Below are 14,215 nucleotides of genomic sequence, written 5' to 3'. Positions count from 1 at the left end.
GGAATATTGAGAAATCTGTCCAGGCCTCTGCTGGTAAAACGCTAACAGTGATCCTGGTTTTATTTGGGGGGAATTTTCAGCTCACATATGGCAGGTGATTTAATCATCACCGCTTAAAAGAAACAAACTTTTTTGACAATGTTACACTCAGTAAAGTTTAACAGCTCTGCCAAGCATTCACTGTCCTACCTAATAAAAGTCCTAGCGCTATAATATAAAACACCTGTCTGGGACTCCTTTTTTGTGAGTCTCTTTTTCTCTTTTGGAGCTTCATCGTGTTACAGTATAATAAAACACATGTCACATTCACTCACAGGCTGTTCTGACATAAAGAGAAAAGCAATATTCAATGCTCCAAATAGGTTCCGTTTGAGAACTGTATTTAACTGTACTTCAACTGACTGTGTGAGTTTCTCACAGTGAAAGCGATCATTTTTTCCTCTTCTTTATCCTTTACTTTTTTAACACACCGGTTCACAATATTAACCAGTGCACCGTCCACCATTTCCTGGGACAGGTATATTGGTATATGAGTGACATGACACCTGTGCATTTTACCTTAATCAAATGTGAATATGTATTAGCATGTAGTTTTCCTCTAAGGAACTGTTACATTTAAATGGAAGATAATAGAAATAGTTTATTTAGTTGTGTATTGTAAGGGAGATGTAATCTGAATTTAAGTATGAAATATAAATATAAATATTGGGGTCAGTACTGTTTTATAATCATGTTTGGCATGTTTTAAACATTTTCAGTTTACCAATATAGTTTTTTTTTTTAAATAAGTACTGTATAACAATATAAATATTTTTGTAATAAAAATGCTAAAGCCTTTTCATTTAAAAAATTCCTGAGGTGTGACATGGATGATCATGTTTTTAAACAGGCACTTTGTTGGTCCACTCTAAAGGGTCTTTATTCAAGCAAGAACCAGAAAAATATGAATGTTTGAATCTCTTACTAATTTTATTTATTTTCTGTTAGTCCTGCAGTGTGGCGGCTTTATAATTATTATTATTTTCAAAATCAGTTAAAATAGTAAAAAAAAAAAGGATGTTCACTCAGCTTCAAAATAATTAAAATTTATAGATAAATAATAAGTTGTATATTTTTTACTTTACTCTAGAGTAATGTCACACCACAGGACAAATAATGTTCAAGTTTGTGAGAAAAACTTATACAATTGTAGAAAATGAAAAAATACAAGTCATTAAATAACAAGCTCTTCTTGTGGTGCAAGACCTGGGCCTTCATCTACCACCTAACCAACAGCAAAAACAGTTTAACTTAAAAAAAAAGTTGCAAAAATCTAAAGAAAAGAAACAAGAGCGGAACTTCAGCCAATCCTTTCTTTTATTAAACTTTACTTAATTTATTTTTGCTGAATCAATCCTTTCTTTTAGAAACCTTTACTTAATTTCAGCATACAATATTACCTAATTACAGTTTTATTTTATTTATACAATACTATTATACATAATTTTAGTTAAAACACACATTCAAATATTTACATAATCTCAAAGATTTATTTTGTAAACAGGATGGCATGTAATACATTCTTTTTAGTATACTAAAAAGAATGTATTACATGCATGCCGTCTATGTGTTGAGACAGTGTAATATGTGTAATAAAATTATTATAAAAATATTTACATGTCAGGAAGGTAATATTGTATGCAGAAATTAAGTAAAGTTTACTAAAAGAAAGGATTGATTCAGCAAAAATAAATGAAGTAAAGTTTACTAAAAGAAAGGATTGACTGAAGTTCAGTTCACTTATTTACTCTATGTAACATTTAAGTCTTGAAACCGAGTTGACGTTACTTAAATTTACATTAAATCTAATGTACTTAAAAAAAGCAAATGCAGAAAGTTGCAAAAGTTTTTTTAAATCAATTTTACGCATGATTTTTTTCAGTGTGCGCAGCTTGAACATAGGGCGTGTTGGTGTGGCTTTGGTATCTTGAGGATGCTAAATTAATCATGGGTGTGTTTTGGGCGTAATGTGAAATAAACCAGTATATAATAATCAGTATATCACTTCCCATCTCTTTAAGAGGCAGGTGCGGATTGGTATTTTAAGATAGCAATGAGCAACGCAACACACTTTGCGCAGGGTGTAAGATCGGGCCCACAGCAGCTTAAATATGCTCTACCAAAAACTGAAACTTGGGTCCTGTCCTTCCAGTTTAGATTTTTATTTTTTTTTGCAACAGCAAAGAAGTAAAACAGTCAAACCGATAAGATCAAACTTCACAACAGCACTACTGCTGCTGCTGCTGCTCGCAGACTGCCTACAAAAGTCATCACTTTCGCTTTTAAAGCAGCTTGTTTTGGAAATGACGTTTTGTATACGCCATTAGGCTGGTAATTAGGGCAGTGTAAGCTGGGAGCGGTGGCGCTGGTAGCCTTTTGCTCGGATGAAAGCCCTTTCTCACACTGCTTGGTCTGAACTGCACACTTGGGTGATGTTCCCTCGCACACAATCCACCGCTTGTACAGTTTCAGGGGCCTGCCCTCGCCCCTGTTCCCCCTTTATGCCGTGCTGAATGCAGCCTCTGGGGATTAGCCAGGTCCTTCAAAGGCCATTAGTGCCAGTGACAGGTATCCCGTTACCCCCCGCACACACAGAGACGGGCCAGGTGAGAGGCACAGAGGCCAGGCAGGAGAGCAGAGGTCAGCCGGGGACAAAGAGACCCAGACACAGGCGCGGGACCCGGGACCCCGAGCCCCCTCCTTCCATCCTCTCCTCCTCTGTTTTTTTTACCTTATAGACTTTTCCACAGACCTGAATTGAACGTTTTCTTTTTTATTTAAATGAACTAAATCTGATGAAATAATGTTAATGATTATATAAACAGATAACGCAGTTACTGTAGAAGCTGTAAATTCGGCATTAACGCAACATAAATGCTGACAAAACCTCATGAATTTGACCTAAACCAAAAAGTTTCCTATAGGGTTTTTGGCACAGATGCAACAGGTTCTATAAAATCCTTTTTATTTTTTTCCCTGAATCTTTTTCTGTTTTTTTGTCTCAAAAACATTTACAAACAATAGCAATACAATGTTTTTTTTTTAATTGGGTGATGTGTTGAGCTTATTTTCACCCTGCTTGAGGCATATTATTGGATGCAGCATGGTCATTACAAATGTCTTTTTAAGTGTATTACCTTTTTGGGGTGCTATATTTGAAATGCTGTCCAGCAATATTATTAATTCCAGTAGACCATTATTTACACTCAAGTGCTTGATGAATAAATTCAGTTTTTGAGAATGCCCAGTTTTTATATTAAGTCTGATCTGTACAATTTACAAGGTTATTCATTAGAGCTGTTTATGAATACATTAATCACACAATTTGGCAAACTCATGCTTCAAAGGAGGAGCAGCAGTGTGTTACATAAAGAGAGGAGCATAAAAAGAGGGAGGTGTAAACCAGTAAGAGTTAGTTATGAGAGGTAATCCATATTTTGTATTTTTGTCTTAAATACAATTAATCTACTATTTAAAACAAAAATGACAGGATGCAGTGGGATGCAAACTTGGCAAAATGATTAATGCATTAAAGTCTCCAAATTAATCCTGTACATTAATGTGTTAAGCGCACTTTTAATCATCTATAGCATTATTTTCATATTTGTTGAGAAATAAATTATTTTAGCCAACTTTTTTGAGAGCTTAGGGTCCCTTATGATATATCCATGAAAAAAACAAGAACCACTGCTTCCCATGATTGCCTTGTTATGTAACTGCATAATGTTGCCCTGAGGCAACAGAAATTTTTTTTCTCAGACAGATAGAAACATTATCACCCCAGTTCTAACTAATGGAAAATGGAGACTCTTACCAAACAGCGGAAGTCTTTCATTAGTCAATTACAGTTCCAGATAAAGAGGCCACTTCCAGAGTCAATGGTCTCGGGGTCAAAGGGCGGACGATGCTATCGTTCCTTCAGACAAGCGCACAGTCAGTCTCATTTACACACTGCGAGTGGACACGATTTCTCATCACTTGTTCAGACATTGGCTAAAGTACGGATTTAAGATGTTTACTTGGCACTGAGGAGATGTTCAGCGAATCTCACCTGCACTAAGTATAAACTGATTAGGAGAATGTCAGTTTAGTCTAATTGAGTGGCTCATAATCGCTTATAAAAGTTCATAAATGCTTATAAAAGTTCACAACAGAGGCTCTGAGTGGTCCAGCAGGCTAAGCGCTCCTCCTATGATCAAGAGATTGCTGGTTCGAATCCTGTTCATGTAGCTTGCCATCGGATACCAACGCCCTGAGAGAGCACAATTGGCCTTGCTCTCTCTGGGTGGGGAGATGGCGCTCTCTCCCCTTATCACTCTAAAGGGTGATGTCGATCAGCACAAGCCATCTGTGAGCTGATGTATTAGAACCGAGTCACTGCGTTTTCCTCCACGTGCACTGTGATGCTACTCGGAAATGCTGCATCAGCAGCAGTTCAAAAAGAGGCGGTGGTTGGCTAGTTTTCACCCTCCTGGTGTTGGGGCATCACTAGTGATAGGGAAGTCCTAATGAGTGGGTTGGGTAATTGGCTGTGTGAATTGGGGAGGAAATGGGAAAAATTTAGAAAAAACAACGATATTAACAGCCATAGTCGTGCTAAATAAGCAAAGTAGCAGAACACTGAATAAAGACAGGTGAGAAGAATGAGAAGGTGAGGAGAATGGAGAACAGTTTTAGTTTTTGGACCCAAAGAAAAAAGAAGACACTCATCACCAAAGAAATTGTTGCAAAAACAGTTGAACCCAGAAGGAACTGTCGGATTGCAATGCTATTCAGAAGGAAATTAAATATTACCACAGAACAATAAATTATTAAACATGAGCAATAAAAATAGGGGCAACTCTTTTTTAAATAATATTTATAGTGTGTGTACAGAAGAGATTTAACCAGGTCCACCAGTTGCAGGACCTCATTAACGTACCGTTGGGCTGTCAAAGTGCCTGTATTGAAGACCAACAGTGATGTTGAACCAAGGCTTCTGGACTCATGACATGTGGAAACATACCATCTTTGGTGGCTTATTATTGAAGAAGACATGCTTCCATTCCTTCCATGACAGCCAGGCACGACTACCCACCAAGTTTTTTTTTTCATTCTTGTTGCCTGATTCCTTCTGGGTGCAACTGTTTTATTCTATTGACAAGTGTAGATGCTTAATCTTGATGACCTCTGAAGTCGAGGGGAGTGATTGAACAGCCCATTAATTAACAAAGCTATAACACAGATCACCTCACCAATAACATCAGAGTAATGGAGTTCCAAAGTATAATGGAGACCTAAGACCATGGATGTGTGAGCACAGTTGTGGAAGTTGTGGTCTACCTTTTCCTGCTTCTGTGTGGCACTAAATTGCTTGTGCGGGAGGCAGAAGTCAGGTCTTTCTTTAATCAAGCAGAGAATGAGCAGGACTCCCCCTGAACCACTTCCGCAGGGAGCAGGCAAATAACCATCGCCGATATTCACAGACAGATTTGAGGGCCTTTATGTGATTCATGGTTTCACATGTTTCCTGCACCTTCAAAAGGTCTACAAGTAAAACTGAGCTCACTCCTGAGGAGAGCTTGATTGCATCAATTTGCTTCTGCAGCTTCTTTGCCTGTCCAGATGCAGCTTCCCCGACTGGAAACAGATTTAGGAAGCAGAAGTTTGTTTATCGTTGCCCCTCCCTTAGCTCTGTTCTGACCATATGGTAACAAATGCAATGGCAGAGATCACGTTTTAACCTCCAAACCAGATTATCGCAATCTTTCCTTTATATAGATCACGTCACTTTTCTCCAGTTACCTCCCAAAGCTCTAAAACAAAGATGCCTCTGGAGTCCTGAGAGTGGAAGGTCAGTGGTGCAGGGGGACACAGCGAGGCCCCGAGGGTTCCACTCGGCTGATCAGACACAGGATGGCCCCTGTGGTTGGCCCCTGCCCTCTTTTTCATGCCACTGAAATGAGATGAGCTAAACAGTGAGGTGACAGGTGACACAACAGTGCCATCCGCTGCCTGCCAGACCTGTCAAATGACTCAAGCCGGGACGGAGGCCTTGACCTTAACCCTATCCTCTGCAGGGGGTGCCTGTGACCAGCTAGTGGAACCACCTCTCGGGAGTCCTGCTACGGATGACTGGAGACTCCGGACTTTTTATATTTTGCTTCTCTGCTGCTTCTCCATACTGCTGTAGACACTGTAAAGTGAAGAGACCAACAGATGCTTTCTTGCTGTTTCATTTGGGCTTTGAGATCTTAGAAAAACAGAGTTTAGAGCTCTAGAAACTCCAGAATATACCAGCTTAACCCAAATAATTCTGGGTAAGTAAGGGTGTTTTCACGCATATCTTGTTTGATCCAGACTTTCAGAGTTTTCAGTTTGGTCCAAACTAAGATAGCATGTGAGAAAGTTGACACCAACCACAGTCTGGACCAAAGAACCAATTGACTTAAATTTGATTCAAACAGTTGGCTTAAATTGTGAGGGGTAATACACAGTTCTTATTCGTCTTTTGTTGTTGAGAAGGTAACCTGAGTAGCATTTAAATGGTTGGGACAATTGGTCTAGCTAAATGAGGAGAAATCAAAATAGAGAAAACCTTTTCATATTTCAAGGACAATAATAAACAATTAAAGTTGATGAAGGTTAAAAAAAAAGTAATAAACACAACCACAAGGAAAGAAAAGTTAAACACACACGACTTGCGCAGATTCACTTTCCTGCTTAACCACGTCACACTATAGTGAAGTGAATTTATTGTCCTTTTCACACGTAAAACTGGAACATTTCCAGGTTACTGTTACTGGTAATAGTCAAGCTTTGCGTCATTCACACCTGCCAGTCTTTATTGGTAATCCAGGAAATGACGCCTCCAGCATTAATGACCAACATCTAATGTTTAATGGTATAACAGGATGTGATATTCCAAGAGTAAAAGACCAAGATCTTCTTCATTTCTGCATTGTTTTACAAAATGCAGATTTGTTTACTTTAAAACTGAAAAGTCTACATTCAGTAAACAGATTTCAGACCAACTTTTACAGGCTTTACATCACAGTACAACAGAATTTCACCTCCACATTTAACCCAGCTGTGGAAGTGAGAACACACACACACACACACACACACACAGGTTAATTAGGTGTACTTAGGTAACACACAGGTGTACTCCAGAACAATTACAATAGTTTCTTAATCATGTTTTATCACTCTAGGCACTGGATAGAAGAGCCATTATGAGATGAGTAACACCAGTTTACTAGCACACGCCATTCATTTAATACTGTACTGTAGAACTCCTATAACTGATAAGTTGGCAGCTTCGAGACTAAATTACAGTTTTATTGGAGTCTCATTCAGACATTGTCAAAACAACCGCCCCCACAAGTTCAATTCCGCAGAGCAGCATTCATTCATTTTACTGTAGTCAGCCTGCTGTTCTGTAGCATTGATATTATGGCCTCGATTGATTCAGCATTCAGAACTGCACACCCAGATCCACCCATATTAACCCACTTATCTATTCAAAAGTCCAGAGTTTAGCTCACATAAGGCCACTTCAGTTTCTGAATCAGTTTCTCTAATTTTGCTATGTATAGTTATATGTTTGGGTAAAATGAATATTGTTGAACATTTCTCCCAAATTCCAAATAAAAATATTTTTATTTAGAGCATTTATTTGCAGAAAATGAGAAATGGCTGAAATAACAAAATAAAATGCAGAGCTTTCAGACCTCAAATAATGCAAAGAAAACAAGTTAATAAAGTTTTAAGTTTTAAGAGTTCAAAACACAATATTTGGTGGAATAACCCTGGTTTTTAATCACAGTTTTCATGCTTCTTGGCATGTTCTCCTGCACCAGTCTTACACACTGCTTTTGGATAACTTTATGCCACTCCTGGTGCAAAAAGTTAAGCAGTACAGCTCGGTTCGATGGCTTGTGGTCATCCATCTTCCTCTTGATTATAATCCAGAGGTTTTTAATTTGGTAAAATCAAAGGAACTCTTCACTTTTAAGTGGTCTATTATTTTCTTCCAGAGCTGTTTATTTTTTTTTTAACATTCTGCTGTTTTAAAAATTTAAATGACCAATGTGTTTTGGATGTAACATAAAAATAATCAGCGTGTCACTTACCATTATCTTCAAGAACCAGGTGTGTTCTTTTTAACCATTGGAAACATGGATTTTGTAACAAACAAACCCCAAAAAAAGCAGCACACCTAATTCTGCCTGTTTAATCGATTGGTTAAACACCTTTAAACAAATTATATGGCTGGAAGAGAGAAAAAAACTGTGGATAGGTTTGACACCCCTGTCCTAGTCCAGCAGTCTCTCTGCAGGCGTGGGTGTTGTGTGTAGGTGGTTCAGACAGCTGGGCAAAGATCTAAACTTGTTTACAGCTGTAAACAGGCAGGCCTCCTCCCTCTGACACAGTTTCAGTTTGTATCCAGTCAGGGAATTAAATAAGGTGTGGGTTCAGTGTATGAAGGGCTGTACTGTAAACCCATAATATTTTAAAAACCACTTAAAAATGATGAGTTTCTTTGTTTTTACCAAATTGAAAAGCTCTGGAATATAATCAAGAGGAAGATGGATGATCACAAGCCATCAAACCAAGCTGAACTGCTTGATTATTTACACCAGGAGTGGCATAAAGTTATCCAAAAGCAGTGTGTAAGACTGGTGGAGGAGAACATGCCAAGATGTATGAAAACTGTGATTAAAAACCAGGGTTATTTCACCAAATATTGATTTCAGAACTCTTCTGTATGACTTTTACCAGTCAGGTGGTAAGGAGCAGTAAAGTACAACTGCTGAAGTTCAATGTTATACAGGAGTTTCAGTTTAGTTCTTTGGCAGTATTAGCATTAGCTGCTAACTGCTAAGCCCTAGCTCTTTAGTGGTTCAGCGGTATTGAGGTGGTTCAAATATTTGTCCCACATAGCTTGTTTTAACATGGTAAACGCTCAGACTACAGTCTACTCATCTGCTCAGCTGTGGTTAGTGGCTAATGCTAGCGCTGCTTCAGCAGTGCTATCCCGGGTTAGCAACAGGCTACAGGCCAATAATACTCACCTCCTTATAATCCGGTGCGCCTTAGAGTGCAAAAAATACAGTAATGAAAAAAAATACAAATTAATGGAATAAATGAAGAATTTGTTTTGTCTAATTAATTCTAGATTTTAGTACCTAAGTACTTAAAAATCCTAAGGCAACCAGTTTCATTAAATAAATACAAAATTAAACAGATTCAACTCATCCAGCTTTACAGGTTTATCTCTGAAACATTCTCACTTGTTTGCCATGAATGAATGTTCGATTTCCTACAATTCCACAACCCAGTTCACAAAATGTGAAAGCAATTTGTGAACGCAAGTTGCGAAGTTACACTCAAGGAGTGGGTGGAGCACTTAGAATTTAAATGTTTACATTGAAAACCAGTAATGCTGTTAAACCAGAGAGAAACGCTCCATTTTTCATGACACTAGAGTGACATCATGCTGACATTAAGCAGATGCTCAAAGTGTCAGTGTGTGTAGAATCACGGGGTGCGGACTCGGCTGCACTTACAACATAAGCAATCTGACAGACATGGGAACAATCATGTATTTAGGACTGGATGAGAGTAAGGGTAAGCAAGGGTGAGTAAAAACGTGTCTTCTGAAACATTTGGACCACCCATTGTTCCTCAAAATCCAATTGTGCCAAATCCGTCATGGTCGAACTGAAAACCACCTTTTTTCATATTGTATATATTGTTTGCATCACTTAGTTGAAGCACATTTGAACCATATAGTCCAGAGGCTCTCAAATTATGGTAGGAAGCATCCAAAAATGGTACACTACATGACCTTAGAAAAAAAAATCAGCTTGCATTAAAATATTAAGGACTAAGTTTCCACCTGTAATTTTCCTAACATTATATTTGTTTGTGTTTAGAGGTTTAGGCCTTCATCACTCTAAGAACTACAGTAAATATTATTATTATTATTATTATTTACATTATGTCACATTCTCGTCCTGTTCCTGTCCTTCCTGTTTTAACTCTGTTTTTTTCCTATCTCCTCATGTTTTCCTAGCCATGTGCTCCCTTGCACATGGCTCTGTGTTTTCCTGTGTCTCCGCCCCAGTGATCAGTGTTTCCACCTGTGTCCTTTTAACCACACCCCCTCATTACCTTCTCCAGGTGTTTCCTGTTTCCCGTTCCCTTGTATATTTATAGCTCCTGTGTTTCCGTGTTCTGCGGTTTGTTCTTGATTTTTTTTTTCATTCTGGTTTATTCCTTGTTCTGTTTGCAGCCCTGTCTGTTGGTTTATCGTGTTTGTTTTTTGGTTTGTTGTTTGTTTTTGTCATTTAAATATTGTTTGCGTTTACATCCGCCTCTTCATTTCCCTGCTGCAACTGTGACACATTAAAAGTTTCATTGGCTCTACAGTAAAATCCTGTGGAACATCACAAAATATTGTATATCAAACAACAGTCATCAACAGTTTCTTAAGTAGAATTTATAGCTGAATAAGGGTTTAAATACTGTAATTCACTGATTGGCACTTTTATTGTTTTCCTTTGTCCAAATCCTTTAGAGATATCTCAGTAGTAATTCTGTATTAACCAAAAACAATAATCAATCAAACAACTTAAATAATCATACTAACTTACAGACTGCAAAGGCAGGCAAGCTCCACACAACAGGTGAAGAACAATTGGAGAAAGATATGACAACATGAGTAAAATGAGCATTGTTGTTTTATTCTATAAACTACGGACAACATTTCTCCCAAATTCCAGAAAATGAGCAATGGCTGAAATAAAAAGAAAAAGACGTAGAGCTAAGAAAACAAGTTCATATTCGTAAAGATTAAGGAGTGCAGAAATCAATATTTTTATGCATCTTGGCATGTTCTCCTCCACCAGTCTTACACACTGCTTTTGGATAACTTTATGCCACTCCTGGTGCAAAAAAATCTTGGTTTGCTTGGTTTGATGGCTTGTGATCATCCATCCTTCTCTTGATTATATTTCAGAGATTTTCAACTTGATAAAATTAAGATCTACTACTGATATGGTTCTAATGTAAGACAGATGTTACGGGACTAGCGGAAGAGTTCAGGGAGGGCCGGAACTGAACCCGCTGTGACTCAACGCTTTTTATTGCTGCCTCTTGTTCCCTTTTACAGCTCAATCGGCTGCATATCTGTGTTGTCCTGGCAGACAGGTGAGTGCCCCACTCATGGGTGTGCCACCTTCTTATTATCATTTGGCCCTCGGAGATCTGCAAGGTCAGATTTATTCCTGTTTTGCAAAGAGACGCTGACTTGGTTTCAGTATGTTTTTTTTAATAGAATTGAGTCTCTGTGCAGTTTCACAACTGCAGAAATACTCTACGTTTTACACACAGAGGGAAAAATCACAGAGGGTGATGACCTTACCTAGATGACAAGATTAACAGAAGCAGTAAGCCTGTCCACGTCAAGCGCATTTCCATGGAAGGTCACATTACAATTGGCAGTTTCAGCAGTGGATGCTGTCCACCTGCTTTGTGCAATCAAAAGTAATAGTTGTGAGGAGTATTTTCGTGATTCCTGGCGTATAGGACAGTTCTTGAAAAACAATTTACTAATGTAAAACTGTTTCATATGAGGGTTTTTCCATAATAGTGTATTTTAAGCAACCTCCAACTGAAAGGTCATAGAACCAGGCCCGTTGCAACAAGGCAAGCAAACCAATCAATTGCCTAGTGTCCTGAGATGACCTAGAGCCACAAACAATGATTGGTTATGAACTGAATGCAGAGACAAAGTGTGTGAGCATCCCTTTAAATGCAGGAAAGTACACTGACACCAGTATCTGCCCCTCCCACTAGTTGGTGACAGTAGCCAGCCAGCCAGGTTTGTGGTTCCTGCAGCTGGCAAAATATAACTTCATCAGACTTGAAACAATTGAGTGATCCCCCAGAAAGCCAGAAAAAAAGAAAAGTTAGTCTGTGTACTACTTATCATACATTTTCATGTTATCTGAGGTGGGATGGGTCATTGGTAGCTGTAACACCAAATATAACGTATAGTTACTGTACACATTTTTTAACTATTTTGGATTTTAGCTATAGGAGTTAATGCACATTTTGCACTTTGCTCTTTATAAGTTGGTTGTTAAGGGATTGTGGTGGGTTTTTTAGCTAATGTTCAAATGTAAACTACTAAATTACTTTGTGTGCAGTTTCTGCAACATATGTAATCAGAATTCACACTGTCAAAAACTATTTTATTAATATAAAGTGTGGGTGAACTTGAACTGTGTGTCTGTGCTGCGGTTCCCTAAGGCTTTGTGCAGGCAGGAGAGGGTGGTGATGTATAGGGTTTTTTGCTAACAAACTTTAGGGATGAGACCTAACGTTATCATTAGTTTGGCTAATGCTGTGTTGTTTCGTATGTTTTTGTGTCTTTGTTTGAAAAATGAGGCAGGGTGAGGATATAATTGTTACAGTAGTTTAAATGCATTTGTGAACTTTTCTTTCTGCTCCTTAAGGCCTTCCAACTGCTTGCTACTGCAATGTTAGCAGACCAGCTACCATCTCGCCCAGCACCACTACTACTGTGTAAGCATTGGGCCGCTAGTCTTGCTCAGCAGAACTGTAGTGCCATTAACATTGCTTCTGCACCATTAGCATCACTACTGTGCCTGTCGCTGATCACAGCATCACAATAGTTGTATTAACATCACTATCACTATTTATTTTGAGCCAATAAACTTGAATACATGTTATTTCTCTAATCAATAACCCGAGAGAGGGTGCTTTTCTCTTTTGGGGCGATGCTGATTTTGCCACAGCTGTCTTAGCACTCCTACCAAATAGAAAACACAATTGTTGGCAAACCAGTCCCCAGTTGCCCCAGCCCCACTATGCAGTGTTAGCAGAGTGCCACGAGTCTTGCTCGGCACCGTTATCATCACTGCCCTGTTGCTGACTTCACTTAGCCTTGCTAACGTAGTATTAGTACTGCTATTGCAGCGTTAGCCTCACCCAGCATCACTATTGCAGAGCACAGTTGGCCTTGCTCTGTCTGAGAGGCTGCGCTTTCCACCAAGTACATTGGCTACTCAAAAAGAGGTACTAGTGCACCCTGCTAGGGATGAGGGAGATTCATATGAACAAAGATTGGGTAATTGGACTCCCAAATTGGGGATTTTTTTTATTAGAGATAAATAGAGCTTTGAATCCCCAGATTTAAATCAAAAGTTAAATCCAGAATTCCTATAATTCTCACAGAGCTCTAGAAAAAAGGTGCTGCCCAGTCCTTCAACCTTGACACGGTGAGGTCGACTCGGTCTGCTGTCTTTCATTTAGCCCCAGAGCCCAGAGAGGATGACTGTGTTTCCTTTGGCAGATGTTAGCATGTGGTGCTGCATGAGTAAGCCTAGTCGTGAGCTCCCAACAGATCTAATTAATACTTGTTTTACGTCCCTCACAAAAATAGAGTAGAATACTAGAAAGTAATAATAATATGTGTTAATGACTTTTTTTCACTGAGGAAAAGTAAAACTTGGTTCACCTTGGCCTTGGTTCAATTTTCATCAAAGGTTACTGCATAGCTGGTGGACTGCAGGGTTCCAGTGAAGGTGTGCAATGTTGGCGTCATCAATCGGCACTGTGATGTGCTACAGTAGAGATACTTTATAGCCTGTAGATTATTAGTTACCCTTAACCTTTTTCTGCCTTTGCTACCCTACTGTAGAACTTTTGTGGGTCTTTTTTCATGTAAAATGTTCTGTCATCACAAAGTTCACAGAGTTACAACGTGTTTGGCATCAGGATATGAAAGCTGGCAAACTTAACGCTCTCGATACAGAGTGAAGAACTGAATGAGGGTCATTACTCCTGAAGAGAGCTCAGCATATTAATCCTGTGATTTAGGTACTCAGGATGTGAAGCAGAAAAAAACGAGCCTTCAGGAGCCAAAGTCAGACTCAATAAACCTACTGATGAACCCTGTAAAACTGAGAGTGGAGCCAAAGTCAGGCTGCTAATTGCTACACTACATTGTTTTTTTTTTTTTTTTTTACATCCATTCATGGTATCAGCGCAGAGGTTACACTAATTAAATCACCACTGGCATACTGGCACACTCGCCCTCTGCCATTCCCAGGGTGTATAAGTGTGTGTGTGTGTGTGTTTCATTTCTCTCCCTTGTCTCTTC

At 38.8% G+C, this 14,215-nt stretch overlaps 1 protein-coding gene across 1 annotated transcript in view; it reads right to left on the bottom strand.

The window, feature by feature from the left end:
* The window catches only part of fgf22 (fibroblast growth factor 22), a 34,402-nt gene that overhangs the window by 13,022 nt on the left and 7,165 nt on the right, over positions 1-14,215 (bottom strand). The gene's annotated exons all lie outside the window — the stretch shown is intronic.

This window comes from Astyanax mexicanus, chromosome 16, assembly GCF_023375975.1.
Source record: "Astyanax mexicanus isolate ESR-SI-001 chromosome 16, AstMex3_surface, whole genome shotgun sequence".
NCBI lineage: Eukaryota > Metazoa > Chordata > Actinopteri > Characiformes > Acestrorhamphidae > Astyanax > Astyanax mexicanus.
Note: the sequence above shows the minus strand (reverse complement) of the source record. Positions and strands in the feature narration are given on the sequence as shown.